Here is a 10,368-nt window from a genome sequence, read left to right on the forward strand (position 1 = left end):
ATTAATAGTAATGACTGTGGCGGGAAGATAATAGGCCTTAGTCAGATTAGAAGGGGTAAGCGCTTATCTATGGCTGCTGAAGACAAGTCTTTCACCTGCTTCTTTAATATCCCCCTGCGTTCACTCCCCTATCCACCCCTCCCATCAGCCTAGAACAAAAGCAGTATTATAGGCCGGGGTGTTTTCAGACTGCAGCCCCCCCTCCTCCCCCTCCTCCTCTGCCCTCCCCCACAGCCCCAGTGTGAATGAAGCTTTTTCCTCCCGCAGGAGATTAGCTCCGTTTGACAAGGCAGTGAACTTTGGGAGGGGTAAGTGGGGATCCCCAGAGAGCAGCCATGATGAACTGAGCCAATGCTGCCAGGAGGAGACCCTAAGAGAACCCTAAAGACAGACACACGAAGCCATGGGTAGACAGACAGACAGACAGACAGACAGACAGACAGACAGAAGCAGAGGCAGAAAGAACTTCAAGGTAGACCCTGAAACCAATACACACACACATACACACCAACACACACAATACACACACAACACAACACATACACACACACACACACATATATATACATACACAAACATACACAGCACACACACACAAACACATACACATATACACATATACATATACACAAACATTCACATACACACATGTATACAAACATGTACACACACAAACACACATACACACATACACTCACAAACATACATACACACAAACATACACATACACACACATACATATACACACAAATATACACATATACACAAACAAACACATACATATACACATTCACTTACACAAACATACACACAAACACACACACACAAACACACATACACAAACACACATACACACAAATACACACATATACACAAACACATACACAAACACACATACATACAAACACACACATATACACAAACACACATATATATACATATACACACAAACATACACATATACAAACACACATACATACAAACATTCACACACACAAGCACACATACATGCACACATACACAAACACACATATACACACATATACACACATATACAAACACAATACATATAAACACACACACATGTACACAAACACACACAATGCACAGACACATAAACACACACATACACACAAACACATACACACACAAACATACATACACACACATACACAATGCATACATCTCAGGATGTTGGGAAGTGAGAGAAGAAACATACAAGGAGACAGGGATATCCACAAAAGCAGAGACTAAAAAACCCCACACACCCTTGCCACTAAAGAGAAGGACAGGAAGAGAGACAAAAGCAGACACGGGGGAGGGAACAGAAGATTTAAGGATGGGATACCCAAGAGACCCACACAGGCAAGAGTAAAGGACCCAAGAGAGCACAAGACAGTTGAGGGACCCACAACAAGAAGCAGGGGACAAAAGAAAGATTGAAGTCAAGTTGCACAGAAGCTCCTGGGCCTGCCCTTGGCCTTCTAGGATCTGGCTTTGTTGACTCTGGCCCTGTCCTCATAGAATCAGGCTTTGGAATGACAGCTAGGCTTTGAGGACTAGGGTGTCAAGGGGCCTAGACCATGGCTTTTGGGGGTGAGGAGCTAAGGTCCGACTGGGAAACTGTCCTAGAGACAGTCAGAAGAGAAAATGTCCAGGGAATTAAATATTACTTGATGAAATGGCTTCCATTGGGGAGTCTGCCCAACAGGCTCAGCAGCTGTGTCGGTGACATGTGGGGGCCTGGGCTCTATGCATGGTCCTTTGGAGACTTACACATAAAGAAGGGTGGACATGTAACTCAGCATGCAGAAAACCTTGGGCTCAACCCCCAGCGAGCCTAGACCTGGGCATAGTTTATAATTCCAGCCTTGTGAGGTGGAGACAGAGGGCTTGGGTTAGAACGTCCCCCACAGGCTCACATATTTGGAGACTTAGTCCCCAGTTGATGGTGCGCTTTGTGAAGGTGCAGGGGGTGTGGCCTGACTGGAGGAAGCATATTACTGGGTGTGGGCTTTGAGGATCAAAAAGCCTGTGCCAGTTTTAGTTTCTTCTCTCTGCTTTGTGCTTGCTTCAAAGGTGAGCGCTCAGAACCCTGCCCCAGTCACCGTGTCTGGGGCCTGCTGCCCAACTTCCTCACCGTGTTGGATCCTGTGGAACTGTAAGGCAGACACACTTTTTCTGCAAGTTACCTTAGTCATAGTGTTATGACAGCAACAGAGAAGGACAAAGAATCATAAGTTCAAGGCTATCCTTGCAGTGTTCAAAAAAAAATACAGCAAACATGGTCATCTCACCTGTCAATAATAGTAATTCTTCTTCTTCTTCTTCTTCTTCTTCTTCTTCTTCTTCTTCTTCTTCTTCTTCTTCTTCTTCTTCTTCTTCTTCTTCTTCTTCTTCTTCTTCTTCTTCTTCTCCTTCCTCCTCCTCCTTCTCCTCCTTCTCCCTCTTCGTCCTCTTTCTCGCCTCCTACTTGTCCCCTCCTCTTCTTTTTTGAGACAGGGTCTCACTATATAACTCTGGCTGGTCTAGAAGTAACCACACAGACCAAGCTGGACTTGAACTCACAGATAATCCTCCAGCACCTGCCTCCTGGCATTAAATGAACGTACTATTATTCAGCAGTAAGGAAAACAATGCAGCGACATCATTGCTCCAGAGGACAGGGCATAAAGATGGGACCAGAAAATACCAGTGGAGGAGGAATAATTGTTTTAAAGATTTATTTATTCATTTATTTTATGTATATAAGTACACTGTAGCTGTCTTCAGAGACACAACAGAAGAGGGCATCAGATCCCATTACAGATGAGACCCTAATTCCCAGCAACCACATGATGTCTCAGGACCTCTGGAAGAGCAGTTAGTGCCCTTAACCACTGAGCCATCTCTCCAGCACCCACCCCCCCCACCCCCACAGGGATTGACTTTTGAAAGAAGCATTGCCATGGTTTCTTGAGGGCTGGTGTGGCTGTGGGAGAATGGGTGAACTCGTGGTTGGTTCTAGCATTTCAGCCTGAGTAACTGAGTAACTTCGTTCCTAGTGAAGTAAGAAGCTGTAGAAAGAACAGGCTTGGGAACAGACTGGGAATGGGAGGTGGTTACCATTTAGCTACCAGTTCCTCTGTGTGCGCTCGGGACTATGGTCGCTGGAGCAATAATTACGGTGGGCCCTGTGTGTATCTAAATGGTGGTGCTGTGTGAGTTGGCACTGATTGTGATTTTGATCACAAAGACCAGAAAAGTGGTTCTGTGGGTAGAACACTGAGTGTGTCTTAATGAGTACAGACCCTTGGGTTTGATTCCCAGCACTATGTAAACCAGGCGTGAGGCTCAAGCCTCGGCACTTAAGGAGTGGAGGCTGAAGAAATCAAAGGCCACCCTCAGCTACATCGTGAGTTTGAGGCTAGCTTAGGATACATGAGATCTCTCCTCACCTCACCCCCAACCTCCAACCTTCTCCCAAAACAACAAAACAAAACAAAGCAAAGCAAAACAAAACAAAACTAAATTAAATACCACGACATCAACTATTGCTTTAAATGTTATTTGTCTTGGTGGCTAAGGTTATGGTTCTCCATTTTCCTTCAGTATCTTCCTGGGGTCAAGGCCTTGTCTCTTACTGATGTCCACGACTCCCGGCTGTCCATGAATTCCAGAGTGGGATTGCTGACAGGAATTCTGAGCTGAGGAGAGAGCACTCAGTGGGAGCATCCAGGACAGGAAACGTGGGAGAGCAGAGGGGTCTGTGTGTGGATGTTGCTGGTTGACGAGAAGTACCAGGAGAGCATGCACCCATCAGTCCCAGCCCATCTGCCTGTGACAGATGACATCTGTCCCCGGCTTTATTAAACTCACTCCAAGGTTCAGCCCTGGATTTGCAAACAGCTTAATAAGCATTGGGGAGGCAGAGGCCTGGATTTCAAGGGGGTTACCAAGACCCAGACAGGAAGCAGCGTTTGCCCTCAGTGAGCTCCAGAAGGGAGTCAGGTGGCCCAGTGGGTGAGTGGTGTGTACAATTTGGTTTCAACAGAGGCACTTGTGGCCCAGAGATGAGGAGCACACAGGCCTCTGCTGTAAGCCCTGTTGTGTGTCACTGGTCACATGCTAGGGAATGTTCTGGCCACTGCTGGGGCTAAGCAGGCTGAGGGGACAGTGGATGAAGGGAGCTAACCTCCCAACCACCCCATGCTGGTTTCACATTTGTGTGTGTGTGTGTGTGTGGTGTGCATGTGCACTTGCGTGTACATTTGTGTGGAGGCTGGAGGTCCATGTCACATATCTCTCTCAATCAGTTCCCACCTTATTTTTTTTTGAGCAGAGGTCTTTCCCTGAACCCGGAGCTGGCTGGGTTCAGAATTAGGCAGACTGGCTGGCCAGAAATCTCCCAGAATTCATCTGTCTTTACTTTCTTGGTACTGAGATTGTCTTCATTGAAACTGCATAGCTTTTGACCGGGGTCCCGGGCATCCCAACTCTGGTTCTCCTGCTTATGCAGCAATCCATTTACTGACTATGAAAGAATGAAAAGAAAGAGTTTTGGATCAGGTCCCTTCTAAGATCTGTCAGCATCTCATGTAGCTCAGGCTAGCCTTGAACTTTATATGTAGCCAAGGCTAGCTTTAAACTCCCAATCCCCCTGCCCCAGCTTCCCAAGTGCTGGTATGACTCCTTCTAACAGTTTAGCATCTTTTGTGGTTGGGAGGTGGTTCAGTCTGTGAAGATCTTGCCACATAATCGCCAGGACTAGAGTTTGATCTCTAGCATCCAAATAAAGAGCCAGGCATGGTGGTGCACACTTGTAACCTCGGGACTAGAGAGGCAGACACAGTAGGATTCTTGGGCCCCACTGGACCAGTCAGTTCAGAAGAACCAAACCAGTAAATGCTAGATGCTAGAGAGAGATGCTGTCTCAAAACACCAAGGTAGAAGGGTGCAGCGAGGTGGCTCAGGGGTAAGGGGGCCTGCTGTGCAAGCCTGGGGACCTGCCTCCCATTCTCAGAACACAAGTAAAGAGGAAAGGGCAGAACTGACTTCACAAAGATATTCTCTGTCCTTGGTGCGAGGGCACTGCGGCATCTCATTCACACAGTGTCAAAAAAAACAAGCCAACAACCCGGAAGAACATCTGAAGTTGACCTCTGGCTCCCATCTGAGTGTGGGCCACCTGCATGCACCCCCACCCCACACAGAGATGCACACAAGCTTTTCAACCTCCGATAGCTTACTGTGGTTTGTGGCTTCACGCTGCCTGGGCTCAGCTCCTGGTACTGACCACTCTCTAGATGAGCCAGATAGATGCTCTTGGTCTCTTTTGTTCCATCTATTCAATGGGAATGTTTACTTTCTCTACCGGAGAGAAGGAATTCATCATGTGGAAGCGGCTTAGAAAGCACTCAGAACATTCCCTTAGTGTTAGCTGGTTCATGACCACCTGTGGCAGAACAGACGTGGAAAATTCTAGAACGTTATAATTGGCTTTTTGTATTCTACCAAACACATGTATTTATGAATAATACCAGTGGCAAACACTTTTCCCCCAGGAAATAAAATGGCCGACAGAAGCGAAAGGCAGGCCCCGTTATTAGCATACTGGATCAAGCCAGCCAGTCTGTCAGATTTTTTTTAGATCTTGCCTCAGGGGTTCCTGGTTCTCTGCACCCAGCCTCATCCGTGCCATAGGCTTTCTTCCTGGTACTCCCTGCTTGTGTCCCCTGAGTCTGCTCTGCTGATCCCGGCCCAGGCCAGAGCTCCTCTTGCCCAGCTGCAGGAGCCCCGCGCGGGAGCCCCAGCTCAGGGCTGAGCTGGGCTGGGGGCCAGCTTCACATCTGGTATCCATTACCAACGGTGGCTGCCGAGTGGACGCCTCTGCCTGCCACTCACCTATCTGCTGGGGTGACAGAGGAGATGTGGAAAAGGTTTTCACAGCTGGAATAAATTGAGGGAAAGTGGAGGGGGAGGATTGAAAAGAGACAAAAAACAACATTGAACTCAAGACGGAAAGAAAAGACAGTATTTGAGGAGGTAATGAAGAAAATATGTGTGTGTTCATGCACTCGGGCTTGCATGTGCATGTGTGTCTGGGGAAGGTGTGAGTGTGTGCTCGTGTTTGCAGATTAGTGTGTCTGGAAAAGTATGAATGCAAGCAGATTTGTTTACATGTCTATGTAGGGTACATATGATCATGTGCACCTGTGTGTGTGTGTGCATGCAGTAACTATGCATGTGTCTGGGATAAGTGTGTGTGTAATAAGTGTATGCATGTGTCTGGGATAAGTGTGTGTATGTGTAGTAAGTGTATGTGTGTGTCTGGAATAAGTGTGTGTGTATGTGTGTATAATAAGTATATGCATGTGTCTGGGATAAGTGTGTGTATGTGTAGTAAGTGTATGCATGTGTCTGGGATAAGTGTGTGTGTATGTGTGTGTGCAGTAAGTGTATGCATGTGTCTGGGTAAGTGTGTGCATATGTGTGTGTGCAGTAAGTGTATGTATGTGATGTATGTGTCTAGGAGATAAGTGTGTGTGTATTTGTGTGTGTGCAGTAAGTGTATATATATGTCTGGGATAAGTGTGTGTATGTGTGTGTGTATTTGTGTGTGTGCAGTAAGTGTATATATATGTCTGGGATAAGTGTGTGTATGTGTGTGTGTATTTGTGTGTGCAGTAAATATATGTATATTCCTGGAATAAGTGTGTGTGTTTGTGTGTGTGTGCAGTTAAGTATATATATATCTGGGATGTGTGTGTGTGTGTATGCAGTGAGTGTATGTATGTTTCTGGGATAACTGTGTGTGTGTGTTTGTATGTGTAGTAAGTATATGTATATGTCTGGGATAAGTGTGTGTATGTGTCTGGGATAAGTGTGTGTGTGTAGGCAAATCAACCATGCCCTTTAATTTCCTGTTGCCTGTATTTTATTTGGGAGTCTGCCTATACCAACTGAAGTCAGGCAGGGGCCTATTTCTGTTTCCTAGGACAGGCCACATTTGAGGAAGGAGAAAGGGGTTGAAGGACAGGGAAGGAGGGGAGATGCCAGCCATGACGCCTCACACCTTTCCAGCAGACAGATTTCTGAGTTTCTGTAGGCCAGCCTGGTCTACAATAGTGAGTTCCAGGCCAACCAGAGCTAAGTAGTGAAAATCTGTCTCAAAAAAAAAAAAAAAAAAAAAAAAAAAGTGTGTGTATGGTTGGGGGCATGAGAAAGAAAAAGAAGGCAGGAATAGAAAAGCTTGACCTCAGAACAGAAAGGTAGTGGTCCCAAGTCCCAGCAGTCTCCTCTCCAGTCTGCCACCTGGTGCCGGTTCCCTCCCTCTTCTGTCTCCTTCTGTGCCACACCTCAGGCCAGGCAGCAGAGATTCCCCTCCTCCTCCATCTGCTCCCCATTGACACGACAGAGCTTTCAATTGCCTGCTCATTAGTCACCAAGATTCCTCCCAGCCCCTCCCCCCCCCTCTGCTTCCCCTGAGCCAGAGTACAAGGGTCTCGGCCTCCTACCGGGCCCTTGTCTGCAACAAACTGCTCTGTCATAACCTCATCAGACACAGAGGAACTGGGAGTGGAGCCGCCCTCTGAGGCCTCTGAAGTGTGTTTGAGGGACCCCTGACTGTGAGCGGCCCACTTTAGGTGGCGGCTGCCCCCCTCATAATATTAGCCCTGTTGAGTTCATAAACGCCCCCTCTAGTGTTACAGCATTTGAGAGACTATTAAGTTTTAAGGCTTTGGACCTCCGGGGAGGAGGCACTGTGTCATAGGTGTGGCAGTCAGAAGGGGGACTGACTGGATGGCTGCAAAGGCATCAGGGTCCAGGCATAGGGTGGGGACGAGTTTGGGGCCCAGATCTTGCACAGTGGCCTGGTCAGGCTCAAACATTACATGTCCATCAGACTGGCCTTCCCCCGTGTGTGTGGGTTCACAGGGCTAGGAAAGGGGCTGAGGGCCTCTCTTGACCTCTGGGTTTTGTGTATGAATGTGTGTGTGTGTGTGGGGGGGGTGGTGTAGGGAAGGGAAAGCCTAGATGGGGCTGGTTCCTCAGGTGTCACTTTGCTCTTTGAGACAGGGATGTGGCCCCGGGGGATCTGCCGCACCAGTAAAAAGCCAGATTCTGGCCAATTGAGACCTCAGAGAGTGAGAGTGAGAGTGAGTGAGAGTGCTTGCCTGCAAACTTGACCACCCGTGTTCCATCCCTGGATCCCACTGTGGAAGGAGAGAATGGACTCAGGAAAGTTGTCCTCTGACCTTTATAGGCACGCCTCCCCTCCCCTGCCACCCTGCCTACTACCCAAGGTTGATTGATTGACTTCTTACTTCTTTCCTTGCTTCCCTCTTCTCTTCTCTCCTCTCTCTCTCTCTCTCTCTCTCTCTCTCTCTCTCTCTCTCTCTCTCTCTTGTCAGGCTTGGTGGTATGCATCTTTAATCCCAGCGCTTGGAAGGTAGACACAAGTGACTCTTTGCTTGGACAAATTGTTGAGTTCCAGGTTCTGTGAGTGACCCTGTTTCAATAAATAAGGTGGAGAATGACAGGAGATACCCAACATCAACTTCTGGCCTCTGCATGCATATGCATATGTGAACAGATGCACACATATTCTCTCTCTCTCTCTCTCTCTCTCTCTCTCTCTCTCTCTCTCTCTCTCTCTTACACACACACACACACACCACATAGAAACAGAAACAGAGAGATGGCTTTCTAGTTATTCTTAGCATGAATTGCACGCCTTCACAGTGGGTCCCCCTAGGCCCTGTCTTTTTTCCTCTGGATACATAGTGGCATCATCCCTGGCCATGTGGAAAGAGCAGGGGAATAGTCACCCCCAAGTACTTAGCACACAGGTAGCCAGTCTGGAGGGCTCCTTGCCTCTTAGTTACTGCTATGATTGACACTTTGACTCCATTGTCTTAGGATGGCAGAGCTGGCTTCAGCCAGTTCAATAGGACTATTTCCCAGAGAGAGACCAGCAGAGCTGGCTTCAGCAGTTCAATAGGACTATTTCCCAGAGAGAGACCACCCAACGGAGTCATTACTACCCCGGGTTGATCTGGAGGCAAGAGAAGGCCCCCAACACTGTCCCTGCATCTTTTTTTCCAAGGGCCCATGACTTGGAGGTGACCATAAAAGCAATACCTCACTCACATTTATAGAGCGCTGTCTTTAGAATTCCAATTTAATTCAACAAATATTTGCTGTGTGTCTAGCATGTGAGGAGCCTTCAGATTGATTACTTTCTGCTAATAGGCAGACTGTCTCCCCCGGCCCCAGCCCCAGCCTCACAACTCATCCACCTACTTGCACACTAGCATGAGCCCAGAAACACACACACACACGTGCACACTGTAAGTGGCCCTTCCTGTCGCCTCTGCCTTCAGAGATGCTTTGCTACCCACTCAAGTGAGTTCACCTTGGCCTCCGAGCCTCTGAGCAGATGGAGTTGCTGACCTCCAAATCTTCCAAAGCCCTCTCTGGAATCGTGGTCTCATGGGTCTTGGAAAGGTAGGATTCTGGGTGATTATCACACTGACTTGGAAACCACTAACCCCTGTTCAAATTCTCAACTTGTTTGACATTTTGGATCTCTGGACGAACGACAGACTTTTAGTGCCTCAGTTTGGTTGTCTATACAGAGGTGATGATGACAGCCACCTCTTAGGATCACTGTGATGAGCAAGGAGGACCGCAGAGTAGTCAAGCTCTGACCTGATGTGTTGAACAAGTTCCCAGCACTGATGGCTCCTCACAGGTGACACAGCGTCTCTGTGCGGGAACCCAGTGGAACTATGTGTCCCTGGGTTACTTGCTGTCAATCCTTGGCGCTGATTTATTTGTCCACTCTTTGGCCACCCCTGAAACAGCTTATCTTCTTCATGTGAATGTGTTTAGTTGATGAGGTCTTCCTCCCCCCCCACCCCCCCACCCCCCAATGCTTCCTTATCCTTTCCTGTGTGCCAGGTCCTGGAGAGAAGCTTTTTATACAAAGGCGGAGACATCTGAGACAGGAGAGCTCTGAGGGTAGGAGCCCAGGAGAGGGCCCGGCCTACAGATGGAGAGGAGGACTCTGGGAAGGGACCCAGGAGGAGAAGGTATGACAACAGGGGAAGGGATCAGAGTTTAGAGATAAGACAGGCTCAGGACTCCATCTCTGGTCCTCTACCTTAGCTGCTACCTACTCTGGGACTCTTGCTAACATTGTTCAAGTTTAATCATAGGCCTAACACTCCACCCACATTCTACCTCTCTTCCCTTTCATTCATCCATGTATCCATTCATCCATCTACCCATCTAGCCATATATCATCCATCCGTCCATCCATCCATCCATCCATCCATCCATCCAACGTTCCATCCATGAAATAGGATCTCATGTATTCCAGAC

Source organism: Arvicanthis niloticus, chromosome 17, assembly GCF_011762505.2.
Source record: "Arvicanthis niloticus isolate mArvNil1 chromosome 17, mArvNil1.pat.X, whole genome shotgun sequence".
NCBI classification, from domain to species: Eukaryota; Metazoa; Chordata; class Mammalia; order Rodentia; family Muridae; genus Arvicanthis; species Arvicanthis niloticus.